Source organism: Procambarus clarkii, chromosome 84 (assembly GCF_040958095.1).
Source record: "Procambarus clarkii isolate CNS0578487 chromosome 84, FALCON_Pclarkii_2.0, whole genome shotgun sequence".
NCBI lineage: Eukaryota > Metazoa > Arthropoda > Malacostraca > Decapoda > Cambaridae > Procambarus > Procambarus clarkii.
This window is the reverse complement of record NC_091233.1, coordinates 4,422,530-4,446,520: the sequence shown is the minus strand read 5'-3', so window position 1 is coordinate 4,446,520 and position 23,991 is coordinate 4,422,530. Positions and strand designations below refer to the sequence as shown.

Sequence of the window (23,991 nt, the reverse complement as noted above, 5' to 3'; positions counted from 1 at the left end):
CTTTGGCAGCAATTATCGCCAATTGTTCATTCACAGGATAATGCGAGTATCATCATATGAATATGTAAAAAATTATTGTCTGGGTTTTACCTGTATGATGCAAATATAGATGTAATGGCGTTTACCTTGACCCAAGAAAAATATCCTTCTACCATTTCATGGTACGAATGTGGTTATCATCAAGAATGTTACTAAGGGAATGCGGTCATCATCACATGATGACTTAAACAACTGTTATCTGGTCATTTCTCACTATTGTCTTGATTTTCTTACTAACTATTGTGCCCAACCACTTGGGCTGGACGGTAGAGCGACGGTCTGGCTTCATTCAGGTCGGCGTTCAATCCCCTACTGTCCAAGTGGTTGGGTACCCTTCCTTCCACCATCCCATCCCAAATCCTTATTCTGATGCCTTCCAAGTGATTTATAGTCGTAATGGCTTGGCACTATCCCCAAATTATTCCCTCCCTCCCTCACTAACCATTGTCTGCGTTTCACATGTATGATGCAGATATGGATATGAAAGCTCGCTGTTCATGAAAATAAAGAAAAAGAAATGATAAAACATTCAGTGAAACATCAGAGAATATATCAGGAAAGTCAAACACCAGGCGATGACATGTGCCAGGAATTGACATGTGTCAGGCGTTGACATGTGTCAGGCGTTGACATGTCCCAGGCGTTGACATGTGTTAGGCGTTGACATGTCCCAGGCGTTGACATGTCCCTGGCCTTGACATATCCCCGGGGTTGACATGTCCCAGGAGTTGACATGTCCCAGGCCTTGACATGTCCCAGGCATTGACATGTCCCAGGCCTTGACATATCCCAGGCGTTGACATGTCCCAGGTGTTGACATGTTCCAGGCGTTGACATGTCCTAGGCTTTGACCTGTCCCAGGTATTGACATGTCCCAGGCTTTGACATGTCCCAGGCCTTGACATGTCCCAGGCCTTGACATGTCCCAGGCCTTGACATGTCCCAGGCCTTGACATGTCCCAGGTGTTGACATGTCCCAAGCGTTGACATGTCCCAGGCCTTGACATGTCCCAGGCCTTGACATGTCCCAAGTGTTGACATGCCCCAGGCCTTGACATGTCTCAAGCGTTGACATGTCCCAGGTGTTGACATGTCACAGGCTTTGACATGTCCCAGGCGTTGACATGTCCCAAGGCGTCCATATGTTGTACCTAGTAATTAGAACATTGTACTCGGCCAACAATAGCTAGGTCTAATTCCCCTAATAAGCCAAGTTTTCCTGAAACTATATATATTTTCCTAATTTTTTCTTATGAAATGATAAAGCTATCCATTTCATTATGTATGAGCTAATTTTTTTTAGTTTCAGTTAAAACTAACGTAGATATATAACGAAGCCTAACCAACCCTACCTAACATTAACCTATCTTAACCTAACCTAAACAAACATAACTAAGTCAATAATTTATGTTCATAATATTATATAATAATAATATTTCAAATAAACCAATTGGAATTTGTTTTGAAAATAAAGAAAATCACTCGGCCTATTAGGTAAATCGGGCCTTGTATAGTAAGCCAAGAAGTGCGTTCTGGCTACTTGGTACGATATATATATATATATATATATATATATATATATATATATATATATATATATATATATATATATATATATATATATATATATATATATATATATATATATATATATATATATATATATATATATATATATATATATATATTAGTATATTTTGGTAGCAGTCTTTCCTGTAGACATATATTATTAAATATGACCGAAAAAGTAAGATTAATAATTCTAACACGAATTTTCTCAATCTTTCGTACATTACGCTTCACTGTTGGAGGTAAATCAAAAATCAATTCTCCAAAATTCATTTTTATTTCTAGTCTGACGCGACACGGGCGCGTTTCGTAAAACTTATTACATTTTCAAAGACTTTAGTTCACTAATACACAACTGAATAGAACTTACGTATCTCCGATTTTATATCTACATTTGAGTGAGGTGGAAGGGGTGGATGTGGCATTAACACAAGACAGAACAAAATGTGGTATTAATAGGGTATTAATTTCATCAACACAAGACAGAACAAGAGTATTAATAGGGTATTAATTTCATCAACACAAGACAGAACACGAAACAATGGATATTGAATAGAAGTGTTTGTAGAAAGCCTATTGGTCCATATTTCTTGATGCTTCTATATTGGAGCGGAGTCTTGAGGTGGGTAGAATATAGTTGTGCAATAATTGGCTGTTGATTGCTGGTGTTGACTTCTTGATGTGTAGTGCCTCGCAAACGTCAAGCCGCCTGCTATCGCTGCATCTATCGATGATTTCTGTGTTGTTTACTAGGATTTCTCTGGCGATGGTTTGGTTGTGGGAAGAGATTATATGTTCCTTAATGGAGCCCTGTTGCTTATGCATCGTTAAACGCCTAGAAAGAGATGTTGTTGTCTTGCCTATATACTGGGTTTTTTGGAGCTTACAGTCCCCAAGTGGGCATTTGAAGGTATAGACGACGTTAGTCTCTTTTAAAGCGTTCTGTTTTGTGTCTGGAGAGTTTCTCATGAGTAGGCTGGCCGTTTTTCTGGTTTTATAGTAAATCGTCAGTTGTATCCTCTGATTTTTGTATGTAGGGATAACGTTTCTATTAACAATATCTTTCAGGACCCTTTCCTCTGTTTTATGAGCTGTGGAAAAGAAGTTCCTGTAAAATAGTCTAATAGGGGGTATAGGTGTTGTGTTAGTTGTCTCTTCAGAGGTTGCATGGCGTTTCACTTTCCTTCTTATGATGTCTTCGACGAAACCATTGAAGAAGCAGTTATTGACTAGGACCTGCCTTACCCTACAGAGTTCTTCTGAACAGTGAAGCGTAATGTACGAAAGATTGAGAAAATTCGTGTTAGAATTATTAATCTTACTTTTTCGGTCATATTTAATAATATATATATATATATATATATATATATATATATATATATATATATATATATATATATATATATACATATATATATATATATATATATATATATATATATATATATATATATATATATATATATATATATATATATATATATATATATATATATATATCTATATTAGTATATTTTGGTAGCAGTCTTTCCTGTAGACATATATTATTAAATATGACCGAAAAAGTAAGATTAATAATTCTAACACGAATTTTCTCAATCTTTCGTACATTTTCTTTTCACTGTTGGAGGTAATTCAAAAATCAATTCTCCAAAATTCATTTTTATTTCTAGTCTGACGCGACACTTGAGCGCGTTTCGTAAAACTTATTACATTTTCAAAGACTTTACACATACACAACTGAATGGAACTTACATATCTCCGATTTGTTTATATCTACATTTGAGTGAGGTGGATGGGGTGAGGTGGTATTTAATAGGGTACTAATTTCATCAACACAAGACAGAACACGAAACAATGGGTATTGAAATGGAAGTGATTGTGGAAAGCCTATTGGTTCATATTTTTTTATGCTTTCTATATTGGAGCGGAGTCTTGAGGTGGGTAGAATATAGTTGTGCATTAATTGGCTGTTGATTGCTGGTGTTGACTTCTTAATGTGCAGTGCCTCGCAAACGTCCAGCCGTCTGCTATCGCTGTATCTATCGATGATTTCTGTGTGTTTACTGGGATTTCTCTGGCGATGGTTTGGTTGTGGGAAGAGATTATATGTTCCTTAATGGAGCCCTGTTGCTTATGCATCGTTAAACGCCTAGAAAGAGATGTTGTTGTCTTGCCTATATACTGGGTTTTTTGGAGCTTACAGTCCCCAAGTGGGCATTTGAAGGCACAGACGACGTTTAGTCTCCTTTAAAGCGTTCTGTTTTGTGTCTGGAGAGTTTCTCATGAGTAGGCTGGCCGTTTTTCTGGTTTTATAGTAAATCGTCAGTTGTATCCTCTGATTTTTGTCTGTAGGGATAACGTTTCTATTAACAATATCTTTCAGGACCCTTTCCTCCATTTTATGAGCTGTGGAAAAGAAGTTCCTGTAAAATAGTCTAATAGGGGGTATAGGTGTTGTGTTAGTTGTCCTCTTCAGAGGTTGCATGGCGTTTCACTTTCCTTCTTATGATGTCTTCGACGAAACCATTGGAGAAGCCGTTGTTGACTAGGACCTGCCTTACCCTACAGAGTTCTTCGTCGACTTGCTTCCATTCTGAGCTGTGGCTGAGAGCACGGTCGACATATGCGTTAACAACACTCTTCTTGTACCTGTCTGGGCAGTCGCTGTTGGCATTTAGGCACATTCCTATGTTCGTTTCCTTAGTGTAGACTGCAGTGTGGAAACCTCCGCTCTTTTCCATGACTGTTACATCTAGAAAGGGCAGCTTCCCATTCGTTTCCATCTCATAAGTGAAACGCAGCACGGAACTCTGCTCAATGCCTCCTTCAGCTCCTGCAAATGTCTGACATCAGGTACCTGTGTAAAAATGTCGTCAACATACCTGCAGTATATGGCCGGTTTCAAGTTCATGTCGACTAAGACTTTTTGCTCGATGGTACCCATGTAGAAGTTTGCAAACAGGACACCTAGGGGAGAACCCATGGCGACCCCATCTACTTGCTTATACATGTGCCCATCCGGGCTCAAGAAGGGTGCCTCTTAGTACAAGCTTGGAGTAGTTTCCTCAGAATATTTTCTGGTATGTCAAGAGGAGTACAGGCTGGATCACGATACACTCTGTCGGCTATCATCCCGATTGTCTCGTCCACAGGTACGTTGGTAAACAGCGATTCTACGTCCAACGAGGCTCTTATCCCTGTGGCCCGTGTGCCCCGCAGTAAGTCAACAAATTCCTTTGGAGACTTCAGGCTGAAGGCGCAAGGAACATAAGGAGTCAGCAGGCCGTTGAGTCGCTTCGCCAGTCTGTACGTGGGAATGGGTATCTGGCTAATGATTGGCCGAAGTGGGTTTCCAGGCATGTGTGTCTTGACATTTCCATACGCATATCCAGGTTTATATTCCCCAATGATCTTTGGCAGGTGGAGTCCGGATTTCTTGGCGTTCACAGTTTCCATCAGTTTGTTGACCTTTGCTTTTAATTCCAAAGGGTAACGAAGGACACTACAGCCGAATTAAAAGCAAAGGTCAACAAACTGATCGAAACTGTGAACGCCAAGAAATCCGGACTCCACCTGCCAAAGATTTTCACCATATTTCTCTGGGTTTGAGAATATTGTCAAGGCCTTGAAACTTTTTAATATAGATGTAATGTTTAGCTACGAAAACATTGTTGGTAAGCTATTAGTTAGGAACAGCCCTCGTAGTGATAATTGCGTCATTTATAAAATACCTTGTAAGGAATGTAATAAGTTCTATGTCGGGCAAACATCTAAAGATTTAAAATGTAGAATATCGCAACATAAATACTCTGTAAGACATGGCCAATTGTCTAATGCTTTGTTTGTGTATTTGTCAGAAAAAGCTCACCAAATTGATTGGGAGAGTGCTTCTTCAATAACAAATTGTAAAAGCACCTATAACAGAAACATAATTGAATCTGCTTTGATACAGATCACCAAAGAAAGTAATTTGAATATTAGCAGTGGTCTATATAACTTAGATCCATTTCTAATAGATCAGCTAAAGAGCGATTTAAGTAGGATCATTGAAAAACATTTGTCTCACTAATTCATTGTATATATTTACCTCTTTATGTTATAATTACCTATGTATTATGCGTGTATGTCTGCTGTATCAGATGGGCCATTGGGCTACATCGGATGGGCCAATTGGGTGCATCTGATGGGCCAATGGGCCGTCTGCGTTGTCCAAGTATTGTACCTCACCCCACTTCACCACTCTCTCCTGCCTATTTATACCCATCACTCGATCTGTAAAATCATTCCTTCTGAAGATGTATTTAATATACGAAAGTACTTAAGGAAATTCCTGTTTCATTTTCCTCCGTGGTCTGACATTGTCATATATATATATATATATATATATATATATATATATATATATATATATATATATATATATATATATATATATATATATATATATATATATATATATATATATGTCGTACCTAATAGCCAGAACGCACTTCTCAGCCTACTATTCAAGGCCCGATTTGCCTAATAAGCCAAGTTTTTCATGAATTAATGTTTTTTCGTCTACCTAACCTACCTAACCTAACCTAACCTAGCTTTTTTTGGCTACCTGACCTAACCTTACCTATAAATATAGGTTAGGTTAGGTTAGGTAGGGTTGGTTAGGTTCGGTCATATATCTACGTTAATTTTAACTACAATAAAAAAAAATTGACCTCATACATAGAGAAAAGGGTTGCTTTATGATTTCATAAGAAAAAAATTATAGTAAATATATTAATTTAGGAAAACTTGGCTTATTAGGCAAATCGGGCCTTGAATAGTAGGCCGAGAAGTGAGTTCTGGCTACTAGGTACGACATATATATATATGTCGTACCTAGTAGCCAGAACTCACTTCTCAGCCTAGTATGCAAGGCCCGATTTGCCTAATAAGCCAAATTTTCATGAATTAATTGTTTTTCGACTACCTAACCTAACCTAACTTTTTCGGCTACCTAACCTAACCTAACCTATAAAGATAGGTTAGGTTAGGTTAGGTAGGGTTGGTTAGGTTCGGTCATATATATACGTTAATTTTACCTCCAATAAGAAAAAATTGACCTCATACATAATGAAATGGGTAGCTTTATCATTTCAATAATAAAAAAATTAGAGAAAATATAATAATTCAGGAAAACTTGGCTTATTTGGCAAATCGGGCCTTGCATAGTAGGCAGAGAAATGCGTTCTGGCTACTAGGTACGACATATATATATATATATATATATATATATATATATATATATATATATAATATATATATATATATATATATATATATATATATATATATATATATATATATATATATATATATATATGCAACCATGATCACAAAAACACTGATCCAAGTATGCAGAATAACCACATATGAAAAATAGAAAATGCTTAACGCGTTTTCGGCTAATTCGCCTTCATCAGAGCAAAGTAGAATCATTCTACTTTGCTCTGATGAAGGCGAATTAGCCGAAAACGCGTTAAGCATTTTCTATTTTTCATATGTGGTTATTCTGCATATATATATATATATATTATATATATATATATATATATATATATATATAATATAATATATATATATATATATATATATATATATATAATATATATATATATATATATATGTCGTACCTAGTAGCCAGAACGCACTTCTTTGCCTACTATGCAAGGCCCGATTTGCCTAATAAGGCCAAGTTTTTCATGAAATAATTGTTTTTCGACTACCTAACCTACCTAACCTAACCTAACCTAACCTAACTTTTTCGGCTACCTAACCAAACCCTAACCTATAAAGATAGGTTTAGGTTAGGTAGGGTTGGTTAGGTTCGGTCATATATCGACGTTAATTTTAACTCCAATAAAAAAAAATTGACCTCATACATAATGAAATGAGTAGGTTTATCATTTCATAAGAAAAAAATTTAGAGAAAATATATAATTCAGGAAAACTTGGCTTATTAGGCAAATCGAGCCATGCATAGTAGGCAGAGAAGTGCGTTCTGGCTACTAGGTACGACATATATATATATATATATATATATATATATATATATATATATATTATATATATATATATATATATATATATATATATATATATTATTAAATATGACCGAAAAGTAAGATTAATAATTCTAACACGAATTTTCTCAATCTTTCGTACAATATGCTTCACTGTTGGAGGTAAATCAAAAATCACTTCTCCAAAATTTCATTTTTATTTCTAGTCTGACGCGACACGGGCGCGTTTCGTAAAACTTATTACATTTTTCAAAGACTTCACAAATACACAACTGATTAGAACTTGCGTTTCCTGATTTTATATCTACATTTGAGTGAGGTGGGGAAGGGTGATGTGGCATTACATTTGAGTGAGGTGGGAAGGATGATGTGGCATTAACACAAGACAGAACACTAGAGGATATAATAGGGTATTAAAAGTATCAACACAAGACAGAACAGAAACAATGGGTATTGAATAGAAGTGTTTGTAGAAAGCCTATTGGTCCATATTTCTTGATGCTTCTATATTGGAGCGGAGTCTTGAGGTGGGTAGAATATAGTTGTGCAATAATTGGCTGTTGATTGCTGGTGTTAACTTCTGATGTGTAGTGCCTCGCAAACGTCAAGCCGCCTGCTATCGCTGTATCTATCGATGATTTCTGTGTTGTTTACTAGGATTTCTCTGGCGATGGTTTGGTTATGGGAAGAGATTATATGTTCCTTTAATGGAGCCCTGTTGTTTATGCATCGTTAAACGCCTAGAAAGAGATGTTGTTGTCTTGCCTATATACTGGGTTTTTTGGAGCTTACAGTCCCCAAGTGGGCATTTGAAGGCATAGACGACGTTAGTCTCTTTTAAAGCGTTCTGTTTCGTGTCTGGAGAGTTTCTCATGAGTAGGCTGGCCGTTTTTCTGGTTTTATAGTAAATCGTCAGTTGTATCCTCTGATTTTTGTCTGTAGGGATAACGTTTCTATTAACAATATCTTTCAGGGACCCTTTCCTCTGTTTTATGAGCTGTGGAAAAGAAGTTCCTGTAAAATAGTCTAATAGGGGGTATAGGTGTTTGTGTTAGTTGTCTCTTCGGAGGTTGCATGGCTTTTCACTTTCCTTCTTATGATGTCTTCGATGAAACCATTGGAGAAGCCGTTATTGACTAGAACCTGCCTTACCCTACAGAGTTCTTCGTCGACTTGCTTCCATTCTGAGCTGTGGCTGAGAGCACGGTCGACGTATGCGTTAAACAACACTCCTCTTGTACCTGTCAGGGCAGTCGCTGTTGGCATTTAGGCACATTCCTATGTTTGTTTCCTTTGTGTAGACTGCAGTGTGGAAACCTCCGCCCTTTTCCATGACTGTTACATCTAGAAAAGGCAGCTTCCCATCCTTTTTCCGTCTCGTAAGTGAAACGCAGCACGGAACTCTGCTCAAATTGCCTCCTTCAGCTCCTGCAGACGTCTGACATCAGGTACCTGTGTAAAAATGTCGTCAACATACCTGCAGTATATGGCCGGTTTCAAGTTCATGTCGACTAAGACTTTTTGCTCGATGGTACCCATGTAGAAGTTTGCAAACAGTACACCTAGGGGAGAACCCATGGCGACCCCATCTACTTGCTTATACATGTGCCCATCCGGGCTCAAGAAGGGTGCCTCTTTAGTACAAGCTTGGAGTAGTTTCCTCAGAATACTTTCTGGCATGTCAAGAGGAGTACAGGCTGGATCACGATACACTCTGTCGGCTATCATTCCGATTGTCTCGTCCACAGGTACGTTGGTAAACAGCGATTCTACGTCCAACGAGGCTCTTATCCCTGTGGCCCGTGCGCCCCGCAGTAAGTCCACAAATTCCTTTGGAGACTTCAGGCTGAAGGCGCAAGGAACATAAGGAGTCAGCAGGCCGTTGAGTCGCTTCGCCAATCTGTACGTGGGTGTGGGTATCTGGCTAATGATTGGCCGAAGTGGGTTTCCAGGCTTGTGCGTCTTGACATTTCCATACGCATATCCAGGTTTATATTCCCCAATGATCTTTGGCAGGTGGAGTCCGGATTTCTTGGCGTTCACAGTTTCGATCAGTTTGTTGACCTTTGCTTTTAATTCGGCTGTAGTGTCCTTCGTTACCCTTTGGAACTTAGTTTGGTCAGAGAGTATGATGTTCATTTTCGCCAGATATTCGTCTTTTTTAAGAATGACATATATTGGCGACTTGTCACCTCTCCTGACAACTATCTCCTTGTTCTCACGAAGGCTTTTAGCTGCCGCTCTAAGCTCGGGGGACAGTATGGTGCTTCTGTAGTTGCCTCGATTCTTTCCTCCTTCTGCAATAAGTTCTGCTTGTAAGGTATCTTTGGTAGTGACCTTCTTTTGTGTCTCGAGGTCGAATATGTCGTCCAACAGAATTTCCAACTCCACTTTCCGGGCCATTTCACTCGGTCTGGACATAACATGACAGTTTATGCCCAGATTTAGGAGAGTGACTTGGTCCTCAGTGAGGTTAATTCCTGCAAGGTTCAGGAAGCCATCTCTTGGTCGTGGAATTGCCATAGGTCCTCCATATAATGTTGTTAGTTTCTTGATAATCCTTGTTTCAGTGCTGAGGTGATGTTGGTCTGTGAGGATGTCGAGGTGTTGTTCAATGCGGGTACAGATACTATGGTCGATGTTGCTATTTCTCCACTCGTTTGTAGCATGAAGTAGTTGCGTTTTGTTGTCTTTGATTTCATTCTCTGCCTTGTATATCTGATCACGAATCAGATCCTGGCGATATTTTATCGTGAAGGCTTGATTCCTTGCTGCTGGGTCGTGCACTTTAACATTAGTATATTTTGGTAGCAGTCTTTCCTGTAGACATATATTATTAAATATGACCGAAAAAAGAAAGATTAATAATTCTAACACGAATTTTCTCAATCTTTCGTACATTATGCTTCACTGTTGGAGGTAAATCAAAAATCACTTCTCCAAAATTCATTTTTATTTCTAGTCTGACGCGACACGGGCGCGTTTCGTAAAACTTATTACATTTTCAAAGACTTCACAATACACAACTGATTAGAACTTGCGTTTCCCTGATTTTATATCTACATTTGAGTGAGGTGGGAAGGGTGATGTGGCATTACATTTGAGTGAGGTGGAAGGATGATGTGGCATTAACACAAGACAGAACACTAGAGGATATTAATAGGGTATTAAAAGTATCAACACAAGACAGAACAGAAACAATGGGTATTGAATAGAAGTGTTTGTAGAAAGCCTATTGGTCCATATTTCTTGATGCTTCTATATTGGAGCGGAGTCTTGAGGTGGGTAGAATATAGTTGTGCAATAATTGGCTGTTGATTGCTGGTGTTAACTTCTTGATGTGTAGTGCCTCGCAAACGTCAAGCCGCCTGCTATCGCTGTATCTATCGATGATTTCTGTGTTGTTTACTAGGATTTCTCTGGCGATGGTTTGGTTATGGGAAGAGATTATATGTTCCTTAATGGAGCCCTGTTGTTTATTGCATCGTTAAACGCCTAGAAAGAGATGTTGTTGTCTTGCCTATATACTGGGTTTTTTTGGAGCTTACAGTCCCCAAGTGGGCATTTGAAGGCATAGACGACGTTAGTCTCTTTTTAAAGCGTTCTGTTTCGTGTCTGGAGAGTTTCTCATGAGTAGGCTGGCCGTTTTTCTGGTTTTATAGTAAATCGTCAGTTGTATCCTCTGATTTTTGTCTGTAGGGATAACCGTTTCTATAACAATATCTTTCAGGACCCTTTCCTCTGTTTTATGAGCTGTGGAAAAGAAGTTCCTGTAAAATAGTCTAATAGGGGGTATAGGTGTTGTGTTAGTTGTCTCTTCGGAGGTTGCATGGCTTTTCACTTTCCTTCTTATGATGTCTTCGATGAAACATTGGAGAAGCCGTTATTGACTAGAACCTGCCTTACCCTACAGAGTTCTTCGTCGACTTGCTTCCATTCTGAGCTGTGGCTGAGAGCACGGTCGACGTATGCGTTAACAACACTCCTCTTGTACCTGTCAGGGCAGTCGCTGTTGGCATTTAGGCACATTCCTATGTTTGTTTCCTTTGTGTAGACTGCAGTGTGGAAACCTCCGCCCTTTTCCATGACTGTTACATCTAGAAAAGGCAGCTTCCCATCCTTTTCCGTCTCGTAAGTGAAACGCAGCACGGAACTCTGCTCAAATGCCTCCTTCAGCTCCTGCAGATGTCTGACATCAGGTACCTGTGTAAAAATGTCGTCAACATACCTGCAGTATATGGCCGGTTTCAAGTTCATGTCGACTAAGACTTTTTGCTCGATGGTACCCATGTAGAAGTTTGCAAACAGGACACCTAGGGGAGAACCCATGGCGACCCCATCTACTTGCTTATACATGTGCCCATCCGGGCTCAAGAAGGGTGCCTCTTTAGTAAAGGGAGTAGTTAGTTTCCTCAGAATACTTTCTGGCATGTCAAGAGGAGTACAGGCTGGATCACGATACACTCTGTCGGCTATCATTCCGATTGTCTCGTCCACAGGTACGTTGGTAAACAGCGATTCTACGTCCAACGAGGCTCTTATCCCAACAGCCAATTATTGCACAACTATATTCTACCCACCTCAAGACTCCGCTCCAATATAGAAGCATCAAGAAATATGGACCAATAGGCTTTCTACAAACACTTCTATTCAATAACCATTGTTTCTGTTCTGTCTGTGTTGATACTTTTAATACCCTATTAATATCCTCTAGTGTTCTGTCTTGTGTGTATGCTACATCATCCTTCCCACCTCACTCAAATGTAATGCCACATCACCCTTCCCACCTCACTCAAATGTAGATATAAAATCAGGGAAACGCAAGTTCTAATCAGTTGTGTATTGTGAAGTCTTTGAAAATGTAATAAGTTTTACGAAACGCGCCCGTGTCGCGTCAGACTAGAAATAAAAATGAATTTTGGAGAAGTGATTTTTGATTTACCTCCAACAGTGAAGCATAATGTACGAAAGATTGAGAAAATTCGTGTTAGAATTATTAATCTTACTTTTTCGGTCATATTAATAATATATGTCTACAGGAAAGACTGCTACCAAAATATACTAATGTTAAAGTGCACGACCCAGCAGCAAGGAATCAAGCCTTCACGATAAAATATCGCCAGGATCTGATTCGTGATCAGATATACAAGGCAGAGAATGAAATCAAAGACAACAAAACGCAACTACTTCATGCTACAAACGAGTGGAGAAATAGCAACATCGACCATAGTATCCGTACCCGCATTGAACAACACCTCGACATCCTCACAGACCAACATCACCTCAGCACTGAAACAAGGATTATCAAGAAACTAACAACATTATATGGAGGACCTATGGCAATTCCACGACCAAGAGATGGCTTCCTGAACCTTGCAGGAATTAACCTCACTGAGGACCAAGTCACTCTCCTAAATCTGGGCATAAACTGTCATGTTATGTCCAGACCGAGTGAAATGGCCCGGAAAGTGGAGTTGGAAATTCTGTTGGACGACATATTCGACCTCGAGACACAAAAGAAGGTCACTACCAAAGATACCTTACAAGCAGAACTTATTGCAGAAGGAGGAAAGAATCGAGGCAACTACAGAAGCACCATACTGTCCCCCGAGCTTAGAGCGGCAGCTAAAAGCCTTCGTGAGAACAAGGAGATAGTTGTCAGGAGAGGTGACAAGTCGCCAATATATGTCATTCTTAAAAAAGACGAATATCTGGCGAAAATGAACATCATACTCTCTGACCAAACTAAGTTCCAAAGGGTAACGAAGGACACTACAGCCGAATTAAAAGCAAAGGTCAACAAACTGATCGAAACTGTGAACGCCAAGAAATCCGGACTCCACCTGCCAAAGATCATTGGGGAATATAAACCTGGATATGCGTATGGAAATGTCAAGACGCACAAGCCTGGAAACCCACTTCGGCCAATCATTAGCCAGATACCCACACCCACGTACAGATTGGCGAAGCGACTCAACGGCCTGCTGACTCCTTATGTTCCTTGCGCCTTCAGCCTGAAGTCTCCAAAGGAATTTGTGGACTTACTGCGGGGCGCACGGGCCACAGGGATAAGAGCCTCGTTGGACGTAGAATCGCTGTTTACCAACGTACCTGTGGACGAGACAATCGGAATGATAGCCGACAGAGTGTATCGTGATCCAGCCTGTACTCCTCTTGACATGCCAGAAAGTATTCTGAGGAAACTACTCCAAGCTTGTACTAAAGAGGCACCCTTCTTGAGCCCGGATGGGCACATGTATAAGCAAGTAGATGGGGTCGCTATGGGTTCTCCCCTAGGTGTCCTGTTTGCAAACTTCTACATGGGTACCATCGAGCAAAAAGTCTTAGTCGACATGAACTTGAAACCGGCCATATACTGCAGGTATGTTGACGACATTTTTACACAGGTACCTGATGTCAGACATCTGCAGGAGCTGAAGGAGGCATTTGAGCAGAGTTCCGTGCTGCGTTCACTTACGAGACGGAAAAGGATGGGAAGCTGCCTTTTCTAGATGTAACAGTCATGGAAAAGGGCGGAGGTTTCCACACTGCAGTCTACACAAAGGAAACAAACATAGGAATGTGCCTAAATGCCAACAGCGACTGCCCTGACAGGTACAAGAGGAGTGTTGTTAACGCATACGTCGACCGTGCTCTCAGCCACAGCTCAGAATGGAAGCAAGTCGACGAAGAACTCTGTAGGGTAAGGCAGGTTCTAGTCAATAACGGCTTCTCCAATGGTTTCATCGAAGACATCATAAGAAGGAAAGTGAAAAGCCATGCAACCTCCGAAGAGACAACTAACACAACACCTATACCCCCTATTAGACTATTTTACAGGAACTTCTTTTCCACAGCTCATAAAACAGAGGAAAGGGTCCTGAAAGATATTGTTAATAGAAACGTTATCCCTACAGACAAAAATCAGAGGATACAACTGACGATTTACTATAAAACCAGAAAAACGGCCAGCCTACTCATGAGAAACTCTCCAGACACGAAACAGAACGCTTTAAAAGAGACTAACGTCGTCTATGCCTTCAAATGCCCACTTGGGGACTGTAAGCTCCAAAAAACCCAGTATATAGGCAAGACAACAACATCTCTTTCTAGGCGTTTAACGATGCATAAACAACAGGGCTCCATTAAGGAACATATAATCTCTTCCCATAACCAAACCATCGCCAGAGAAATCCTAGTAAACAACACAGAAATCATCGATAGATACAGCGATAGCAGGCGGCTTGACGTTTGCGAGGCACTACACATCAAGAAGTCAACACCAGCAATCAACAGCCAATTATTGCACAACTATATTCTACCCACCTCAAGACTCCGCTCCAATATAGAAGCATCAAGAAATATGGACCAATAGGCTTTCTACAAACACTTCTATTCAATACCCATTGTTTCGTGTTCTGTCTTGTGTTGATACTTTTAATTACCCTATTAATATCCTCTAGTGTTCTGTCTTGTGTTAATGCCACATCATCCTTCCCACCTCACTCAAATGTAATGCCACATCACCCTTCCCACCTCACTCAAATGTAGATATAAAATCAGGGAAACGCAAGTTCTAATCAGTTGTGTATTTGTGAAGTCTTTGAAAATGTAATAAGTTTTACGAAACGCGCCCGTGTCGCGTCAGACTAGAAATAAAAATGAATTTTGGAGAAGTGATTTTTGATTTACCTCCAACAGTGAAGCATAATGTACGAAAGATTGAGAAAATTCGTGTTAGAATTATTAATCTTACTTTTTCGGTCATATTTAATAATATATGTCTACAGGAAAGACTGCTACCAAAATATACTAATGTTAAAGTGCACGACCCAGCAGCAAGGAATCAAGCCTTCACGATAAAATATCGCCAGGATCTGATTCGTGATCAGATATACAAGGCAGAGAATGAAATCAAAGACAACAAAACGCAACTACTTCATGCTACAAACGAGTGGAGAAATAGCAACATCGACCATAGTATCCGTACCCGCATTGAACACACCTCGACACTCACAGACCAAATCACTCAGCACTGAAACAGGATTATCAAGAAACTAACAACATTATATGGAGGACTATGGCAATTCCACGACCAAGAGATGGCTTCCTGAACCTTGCAGGAATTAACCTCACTGAGGACCAAGTCACTCTCCTAAATCTGGGCATAAACTGTCATGTTATGTCCAGACCGAGTGAAATGGCCCGAAAGTGGAGTTGGAAATTCTGTTGGACGACATATTCGACCTCGAGACACAAAAGAAGGTCACTACCAAAGATACCTTACAAGCAGAACTTATTGCAGAAGGAGGAAAGAATCGAGGCAACTACAGAAGCACCATACTGTCCCCCGAGCTTAGAGCGGGCAGCTAAAAGCCTTCGTGAGAACAAGGAGATAGTTGTCAGGAGAGGTGACAAGGCTCGCCAATATATGTCATTCTTAAAAAAGGACGAATATCTGGCGAAAATGAACATCATACTCTCTGACCAAACTAAGTTTCCAAAGGGTAACGAAGGACACTACAGCCGAATTAAAAGCAAGGTCAACAACTGATCGAAACTGTGAACGCCAAGAAATCCGGACTCCACCTGCCAAAGATCATTGGGGAATATAAACCTGGATATGCGTATGGAAATGTCAAGACGCACAAGCCTGGAAACCCACTTCGGCCAATCATTAGCCAGATACCCCACACCCACGTACAGATTGGCGAAGCGAGCTCAACGGCCTGCTGACTCCTTATGTTCCTTGCGCCTTCAGCCTGAAGTCTCCAAAGGAATTTGTGGACTTACTGCGGGGCGCACGGGCCACAGGGATGAGAGCCTCGTTGGACGTAGAATCGCTGTTTACCAACGTACCTGTGGACGAGACAATCGGAATGATAGCCGACAGAGTGTATCGTGATCCAGCCTGTACTCCTCTTGACATGCCAGAAAGTATTCTGAGGAAACTACTCCAAGCTTGTACTAAAGAGGCACCCTTCTTGAGCCCGGATGGGCACATGTATAAGCAAGTAGATGGGGTCGCCATGGGTTCTCCCCTAGGTGTCCTGTTTGCAAACTTCTACATGGGTACCATCGAGCAAAAAGTCTTAGTCGACATGAACTTGAAACCGGCCATATACTGCAGGTATGTTGACGACATTTTTACACAGGTACCTGATGTCAGACATCTGCAGGAGCTGAAGGAGGCATTTGAGCAGAGTTCCGTGCTGCGTTTCACTTACGAGACGGAAAAGGATGGGAAGCTGCCTTTTCTAGATGTAACAGTCATGGAAAAGGGCGGAGGTTTCCACACTGCAGTCTACACAAAGGAAACAAACATAGGAATGTGCCTAAATGCCAACAGCGACTGCCCTGACAGGTACAAGAGGAGTGTTGTTAACGCATACGTCGACCGTGCTCTCAGCCACAGCTCAGAATGGAAGCAAGTCGACGAAGAACTCTGTAGGGTAAGGCAGGTTCTAGTCAATAACGGCTTCTCCAATGGTTTCATCGAAGACATCATAAGAAGGAAAGTGAAAAGCCATGCAACCTCCGAAGAGACAACTAACACAACACCTATACCCCCTATTAGACTATTTTACAGGAACTTCTTTTTCCACAGCTCATAAAACAGAGGAAAGGGTCCTGAAAGATATTGTTAATAGAACCGTTATCCCTACAGACAAAAATCAGAGGATACAACTGACGATTTACTATAAAACCAGAAAAACGGCCAGCCTACTCATGAGAAACTCTCAGACACGAAACAGAACGCTTTAAAAGAGACTAACGTCGTCTATGCCTTCAAATGCCCACTTGGGGACTGTAAGCTCCAAAAAACCCAGTATATAGGCAAGACAACAACATCTCTTTCTAGGCGTTTAACGATGCATAAACAACAGGGCTCCATTAAGGAACATATAATCTCTTCCCATAACCAAACCATCGCCAGAGAAATCCTAGTAAACAACACAGAAATCATCGATAGATACAGCGATAGCAGGCGGCTTGACGTTTGCGAGGCACTACACATCAAGAAGTCAACACCAGCAATCAACAGCCAATTATTGCACAACTATATTCTACCCACCTCAAGACTCCGCTCCAATATAGAAGCATCAAGAAATATGGACCAATAGGCTTTCTACAAACACTTCTATTCAATACCCATTGTTTCTGTTCTGTCTTGTGTTGATACTTTTAATACCCTATTAATATCCTCTAGTGTTCTGTCTTGTGTTAATGCCACATCATCCTTCCCACCTCACTCAAATGTAATGCCACATCACCCTTCCCACCTCACTCAAATGTAGATATAAAATCAGGGAAACGCAAGTTCTAATCAGTTGTGTATTTGTGAAGTCTTTGAAAATGTAATAAGTTTTACGAAACGCGCCCGTGTCGCGTCAGACTAGAAATAAAAATGAATTTTGGAGAAGTGATTTTTTATTTACCTCCAAACAGTGAAGCATAATGTACGAAAGATGAGAAAATTCGGTGTTAGAATTAATTAATCTTACTTTTTCGGTCATATTTAATAATATATGTCTACAGGAAAGACTGCTACCAAAATATACTAATATATATATATATATATATATATATATATATATATATATGTATGTATATATATATACTTTAAATGTATGTACTACTTCTTCCAAACCACAAATTGTTATTTTTGTAATTGAATTTTTAGGAATATGCACGAAAAATTTGATTTCTACATGAAATACCGAAATGAAAAGCGACATTTGTTTAATTGCTCAGTGGTGAGGCAATATTGACTTCAGTCAATTTATATCATTCTACTGTGCTTATTTATGTTTACAATGACATTTGTTATGCATTTCATTATTATTGTTAAATTATTTGACGTTCTCAATGTAATTGTTTTATTCACTTTCTCTCTTCCGTCTCTTTTGTATGTACTATCTCTATCATCCCACCCTGACCTTTATCTTTATCATCTCGTCACGGTCTCTTATCTTCATCGTCCCCCTCACTACTCCTGTCTTTATCATTCTCTCATTGCTTCCTGTCTATATCGTTCCTCTACTGCTTTCTTTCTTTATCATCACTCGCCATCACTGCTTCCTTCGTATATTATCCCCTCATTGATTTCTATCTTCATCATCGTGCCATTGTATCCTGTCGTTATCATCTCCTTCTTGGTCTCTATCGTTCTGACTGTCTCTCTGCCTCTTACGCGTACCATTTCTTGTTCCGCCGCCTCCTATCTCTTTTCCTTCATCTACTTCAATATCTTTTGGTCGTCATCGTGTTATCTATCATCGTCGACATTCCTCTTTCTCTGTCACTCTCTCCCACTTTATTTGTCGACTCTCTTCTCAACTCTCGCGTTCGTCATCTTATTTTGCTTTCGTCTTATATGAAAACTTTTATCCTTAAACGTGTATTTTATGGTATTGAATTTTAGGGTGTCTGTTTCCTCCTCACCCCTTTACCCTCTCTTTTACTTTTCTTTGTTTCTTACTCTTTTTCTTTTCTCTCTTCCCTCTTTCCATCTTTTAAATTATTTTCTTCACTTTACATTGTCCAACCACTTGGGCTGGACAATGTATGGGTCTCGGACAATGTACCAGCATGAAGCGACGTCTCGCTTGATGCTGGTCGGCGTTCAATCCCCGACCTTACAAGTGGTATTGCACCATTCCTTTTCCCCGGTACCATCCCAAATCATTATCCTGACGAATTCCCAGTGTTATATTCGTCGTAATGGCTTGGCGCTTTTCCCTGTTAGTTTCGTCCCTTCTTCCTTCCTTACTTCCTTCCTTCCTTCCTTCCTTCCTTCCTTTCCTTCCTTCCTTTCTTTCTTTCTTTCTTCTTTCTTTCTTTCTTCTTCTTTCTTTCTTTCTTTCTTTTTCTTTCTTTCTTTTCTTCTTTCTTCTTTCTTCTTTCTTTCTTTCTTTTTTCTTTCTTTCTTTCTTTCTTCCTTCCTTCCTTCCTTCCTTCCTTCCTTCCTTCTTCCTTCCTTCCTTCCTTCCCTTCCTTCCTTCCTTCCTTCCTTCCTTCCTTCCTTCCTTCCTTCCTTCCTTCCTTCCTACCTCTGCTCCCACTCTCCCCCTGGCCCTTTTACTACTTAACTCTCACTATCTCTCCCTGTCCTTTCCTATGCTGCTCTTCCAATATGTCTATACTGGTGGGTGGTGTCTCACAGTGGGTGTTCTTACTCCCGCCCTACAGGTCGCCCCGGCCGGTACACAGCTGTAGAGTGACCAACCACACAGCCCACGGCTTCTTGGTACACTGTGTCTCCGGCCACTGAGGAGTGTCAACACCCAGTACAAACTGCTCGTCTACGCTCAGGTAGGTGTCTGCTGGAGGGTGTAGCGTGTCTGCTGGCGGGTGTAGTGTGTCTGCTGGTGGGTGTAGTGTGTCTGCTGGCGGGTGTAGCGTGTCTGCTGACGGGTGAAGAGTGTCTGCTGGCGGGTGAAGCGTGTCTGCTGGCGGGTGTTCGGTGTCTGCTGGCGGGTGTAGAATATCTGCTGGCGGGTGTAGAGTGTCTGCTGGCGGCCATAGTGTCTGCTGGCGGGTGTAGAGTGTCTGCTGGCGGGTGTAGAGTGTCTGCTGGCGGCCATAGTGTCTGCTGGCGGGTGTAGAGTGTCTGCTGGCGGCCATAGTGTCTGCTGGCGGGTGTGTAGAGTGTCTGCTGGCGGCCATAATGTCTGCTGGCGGTGTAGAGTGTCTGCTGGCGGCCATAGTGTCTGCTGGCGGCCATAGTGTCTGCTGGCAGGTGTAGAGTGTCTGCTGGCGGGTGTGAGTGTCTGCTGGCGACCATAGTGTCTGCTGGCGGCCATAGTGTCTGCTGGCAGGTGTAGAGTGTCTGCTGGCGGCCATAGTGTCTGCTGGCGGGTGTAGAGTGTCTGCTGGCGGCCATAGTGTCTGCTGGCAGGTGTAGAGTGTCTGCTGGCGGGTGTAGAGTGTCTGCTGGCGGCCATAGTGTCTGCTGGCAGGTGTAGAGTGTCTGCTGGCGGCCATAGTGTCTGCTGGCGGGTGTAGAGTGTCTGCTGGCGGCCATAGTGTCTGCTGGCGGGTGAGAGTGTCTGCTGGGGTGTAGAGTGTCTGCTCGGCCATAGTGTCTGCTGGCGGGTGTAGAGTGTCTGCTGGCGGGTGTAGAGTGTCTGCTGGCGGCCATAGTGTCTGCTGGCGGGTGTAGAGTGTCTGCTGGCGGGTGTAGAGTGTCTGCTGGCGGCCATAGTGTCTGCTGGCGGGTGTAGAGTGTTCGCTCTCCTGCAGAGGAGGAGGTTTATTTGTCTATGGTGGGTCCTTGTTGTTGGTGTTGTTGGTGTTGGTGTTATTGTTGCTGTTGTTGTTGGTGGTGGTGTTGATGTTGGTTGTAGTGGTGGTGGTGGTGATGTTGTTGTTGTTGTTGGTTGTAGTGATGGTGGTGGTGGTTGTAGTGGTGATGGTGGTGGTGGTGGTGGTGGTGGTGGTTGTAGTGGTGATGGTGGTGGTGGTGGTGGTGGTGGTGGTTGTAGTGGTGATGGTGGTGGTGGTGGTGGTGGTGGTGGTTGTAGTGGTGATGGTGGTGGTGGTGGTGGTGGTGGTGGTTGTGGAAAAATTGCCGGGATTGATATAAGAGGAAAACTACTTAAAACTTGTACTTCAATGTACGTTAATCTGTAACGCTAGTTAATGTTATGTTAGTGTTATGCATGACAGCGTTATGTTACATTGTGTTATGCATGACAGTGTTATGTTACATTGTGTTAAGCATGACTGTGCTATGTTACATTGTGTTAAACATAATTGTGCCATGTTGTATTGTGTTATGCATGACAGTGTTATGTTACATTGTGTTATGCATGACAGTGTTATGTTACATTGTGTTATGCATGACAGTGTTATGTTACATTGTGTTATGCATGATAGTGTTATGTTACATTGTGTTAAGCATAACTGTGCTATGGTACATTGTGTTATGCATGAGTGTTATGTTACATTGTGTTATGCATGATAGTGTTATGTTACTTTGTGTTATGCATGACAGTGTTTTGTTAGCGTTCTGTCAAGAAAAATATATTCCAGATAATTTGACAGTCTCCTAGAAAGATCTTCAAAATATGAGGTAGCTGATCTTTTTATTGTATTTCAGTGTTGCTGTAGCTTGTTACGTGGGTCCTGTGTTGTGGTAGTTATGGTAGGTGGTTCCTGTATTATGGTAGTTATGACAGGTAGCTGACTACCTTTGTCTTGGTAGTTAGCAGAAATTCTACGTGAAGTTCATAATTATCAGAATCCATCTTGAGAAGAAACCTCCGCATGGCGGGAGTCAACTGAGGAGATATCAATTATACACAACCATTATATTTAAAAAATACAATAACATACAAAAAATGGCTCCTAGCAAAATTAGAAAAAAAGTAGTCACTCGAGCGAATTTAAATACTTTTGGACAGAAATTTGGTGCACGACGCAAAATTCAAACAGACTGAAGTGACCTTTACTTACCTGGCGCTGCGTCCCACTGGAACACACAAAAGGCAGCATGAACTATCAGTAGCACACACTATACAGATTTTCACAGTAGGTACAAATACAGAGAATAAAGTCAGTATCAGTAATATAAGAAACCATGGTTAAGAAAGTCAGCTCACAACAAACACAAAAGATTCTATGCTAACTCTCAAGAAATTAGTTAACTGTGCGTTTGATATCAGGACAAAGAACGTTATTCTCTGCTCTGAAGGTGGAATACAGAACATTTTACATCCATCTATTCTATGGATGCAGAATATTCTGTACTCTACATCCATAGATGAAGATGTTGATGTCCATCTACATCTACTCTGTATTTACTTGTAGAATATCCCTAAGATAATAATACTTGAAACAATGATAAGTTCGGCACTATAATATCGTCGTTGAGACCTGTCTTCCCGAGCGGGAAGTAGTGTCCTCGCCTCAACACTCAGCAGTCTTACACTCTTAACCTCCTTCATAGGTGGCAGCCTGATGCCGCTCGGCCTCTGCTGCTTCTCATGGATGATACCAGACAGGACTCTGATGCTTCTGATGCCTGTGGCACCTCTAATATCTCTGATGCCTCCATCGTCACTATACATGTTGTTGCCGTGATGCACTCTGCCAAAGAGTCGCCAGTGTGGCGGCCCACTCCTGCCGGCGGGACGGTGGAGTAATTGCCCGGTTAGCAGTTTCTGATCAATGCTCCTCGTCTGCGTGTTCTAGCGAACTACCGCAATCAAAAAAAAACTTTTAACCGAAACGATTTACGGTTTCCATTGCATCTTCTTGGTGTTTCGGGACTCTGCTGTAGGTCTTGATACGTGCGAGGTGAGTCTGGCCTCCCTGAGACAGAGTGTCGGCTCCCTTCTGATTGGATCCGGATCTTTAATATCCTGGCCAATACAAGTGGCTTTCGTAACTTATTTCCGAAATCATTGGCTGATTGTCACGTGACTTCTCGCATGTACTGGGTTGGGAGAGTAATATATCTCTTTGTCTCAGAAGCTTGATGAGTCACGGCACTTGAAAATAAATTTAACAACATAAAAACGGGTTAATTAAAACAGTAAAAACACTTCTTAGTTATGATAATACTGATCTTCATGCTTAGTGGGAAATATGTAGGAAGTTGCCCATATTTCGTTAGCAGCAGATGAATTAGCATTATTATGTTGCTAGTTATCAGAAGCATTTTTTCTATTATTACTACTACTTGTCGTCAGGCAATGTTCGTCCATCCAGCGACCAACCCCCAAAGGGTCATTAGTCAATGTTAAAGTAATACATATTCAAAATAGTGATTTTCTTAAACAAATAATTAATAATATTCTATATGTAGCATATCAAGGCGTAGAGTAGACTAGGCCCGATGTTTGGGCTCTGCTGGCAAAGTATTTGTATTTGTAGTGCGTGGGTGAAGCATTTACCGAAAGGTGATTCGAACGGAGGTCGTTAGCGAAGCACTGTTCGAACGTCATTAGTTATACAACCTGACCTCATCAACACACAGCCCGTCCTCATCAACGCACAGCCCGTCCTCATCAACACAAAACCCGTCCTCACCAACACACAACCCGTCTTCATCAACACACAGCGCGTCCTCATCAACAAACAGCCCGACCTCATCAACACAATGCCCGTCCTCATCAACACACAGCCCGTCCTCATCAACACACAGCGCGTCCTCATCAACACAAAACCCGTCTCATCAACACACAGCCCGTCTTCATCAACACACAACCCGTCTTCATCAACACACAGCCCATCCTCATCTACACACAGCACGTCTTCATCAACACATAGCCCGTCTTCAACATACAGCCCGTCCTCATCAACACACAGCTGG

At 41.2% G+C, this 23,991-nt stretch overlaps 1 protein-coding gene across 1 annotated transcript in view; it reads left to right on the top strand.

Moving 5' to 3' along the window:
• LOC123774836 (uncharacterized) overlaps nt 1–23,991 on the top strand; it is a 598,107-nt gene that overhangs the window by 234,419 nt on the left and 339,697 nt on the right. The gene's annotated exons all lie outside the window — the stretch shown is intronic.